This window comes from Physeter macrocephalus, chromosome 21 (genome assembly GCF_002837175.3).
Source record: "Physeter macrocephalus isolate SW-GA chromosome 21, ASM283717v5, whole genome shotgun sequence".
NCBI classification, from domain to species: Eukaryota; Metazoa; Chordata; class Mammalia; order Artiodactyla; family Physeteridae; genus Physeter; species Physeter macrocephalus.
In genome coordinates this window covers 87,158,896-87,161,314 of record NC_041234.1, presented here as the reverse complement: position 1 = coordinate 87,161,314, position 2,419 = coordinate 87,158,896, and positions in this window count along the sequence as shown.

Sequence of the window (2,419 nt, the reverse complement as noted above, 5' to 3'; positions counted from 1 at the left end):
AAAGCTGGAGACCATTTTTCCTGTTTCAACACCAAATTGGGCTCAGGGAATGCTATGTTAGCCTGGGAATAATTCACTGTGTTTTGGAAATGTAATCGTTTGTATTAACAAAATGCCACTGAACAGAGACTCTCAGGCCAGCATGTCTGGACTTGGCCGCTTCCATTGATTTATTTAACACTGTCCTCAGGAGGATAAGTGGGGTAGACACCTCAGCCAGTGAAAGATTCCTGTGGGACAGTGTCAAAACCCTTGTCAGTTCAACAGCAAAAAGCACAAGATACGGGATCCTCATTAAATGTCAAGCCTCTGGGAATTCAAGACCAACAGCAAAACCTATGGGGGAAGAGGGGAGTTTACTTTTCCTAGCTCCTGCTTCCTCTTTCTGTGCCCTTTGCCTGACTGCCACCACAGTCCCACAGTGGGTGGTACATTTCTTTACACTCAGTCTTAAATTAATGGCAAATTTTAATGTGGACCCTTCCCAGGGGGGTTTGCATTTATATAGAGGTCATTGGACTCAAAATAAAAGAATGACATGCTAGTAGTAAATAAACCTAAACAGATGCATGCTAAGACACATCTTAGTCAAACTTCTGAAAACTAAAGACAGAAAAAAATATTGAAAGCAATGAGACAAGTAATATCTTGCCTAGAGTAGAAAAACATAATTCAAGTTACAGTGGATTTTTTTTATCAGAAACCATGGGGGCCAGATGGAAGAGGCACAAGATTGTTACAGTATCAAAAACAGAAGTGTAAACCATGACTCCCACATCCAGCAAAAATATCCTCCAGGAATTAAGGGGCAATCAAGACATTTTTTCCCCCATGGGTGAGTTATTTTATTTATTTTTATTTTTAATTTAATTATTATTTATTTCTTTCTATTTTTAATTTAAACACATTTTAAAAATTTATTTTATTGAAGTATAGTTGATTTACAATGTTGTATTAGTTTCTGGTTATAGCAAAGTGATTCAGTGATTTTATATATATATATATATACACACACACATATATATATACATATATATTATTTTTCATATTCTTTTCCATTATGGTTTATTACAGGGTAATGAATATAGTTCTGTGTGCTGTACAGTAGGACCTTGTTGTTTATCCATTCTATATATAAAAGCTTACATCTGCTAACCCCAAACTCCCACTCCATTCCTCCTCAACACCTTCACCCATGACAACCACCAGTCTGTTCCCTATGTTCGTGAGTCTGTTTCTGTTCCATAGATAGGTGCATTTGTGTTATAGTTTAGATTCCACATATAAGTGATATCATATTGTATTTGTCTTTCCCTTTGTGACTTACTTCACTTAGTAAGATAATCTCTAGGTCCATCCATGTTGCTGCAAATGACATTATTTCATTCTTTTTTTTTAATCTTTATTGGAGTATAATTGTTTTAAAATGGTGTGTTAGTTTCTGCCTTATACCAAAGTGAATCAGTTATACATATACATATATCCCCATATCTCCTCCCTCTTGCGTCTCCCTCCCACCCTCCCTATCCCACCCCTCTAGGTGGTCACAAAGCACTGAGTTGATCTCCCTGTGCTATGCAATTGCTTCCAACTAGCTATCTGTTTTACATTTGGTAATGTATATATGTCCATGCCACGCTCTCACCTCGTTCCAGCTTAACCTTCCCCCTCCCTGTGTCCTCAAGTCCATTCTCTAATCTGCATCTTTATTCCTGTCCTGCCCCTTGGTTCTCCAGAACCATGTTTTTTTTCTTTTTAGATTCATTTTAGATTCCATATATATCAGTTAGCATACAGTGTTTGTTTTTCTCTTTCTGACTTACTTCACTCTGTATGACAGACTCTAGGTCCATGCACCTCACTACAAATAACTCAATTTCATTTCTTTTTATGGCTGAGTACTATTCCATTGTGTATATGTGCCATATCTTCTTTATCCATTCATCTGTCAATGGACACTTAGGTTACTTCCATGTCCTGGCTATTGTAAATAGTGCTGCAATGAACACTGGTACACGACTCTTTTTGAATTATGGTTTTCTCAGGGTAAATGCCCAGTAGTGGGATTGCTGAGTAGTATGGTAGTTCTATTTTTAGTTTTTTAAGGAACCTCCATATTGTTCTTCATAGTGGCTGTATCAACTTACATTCCTACCAACAGTGCAAGAGGGTAGCCTTTTCTCCACACTCTCTCCAGCATTTATTCTTTGTAGATTTTTTGATGATGGCCATTCTGACTGCTGTGAGGTGATACCTCATTGTAGTTTTGATTTGCATTTCTCTAATGATTACTGATGTGAGCATCCTTTCATGTGCTTGTTGGCAATCTGTATATCTTCTTTGGGGAAATGTCTATTTAGGTCTTCTGCCCATTTTTGGATTGGGTTGTTTGTTTTTTTGATATTGAGCTGCATGAGCT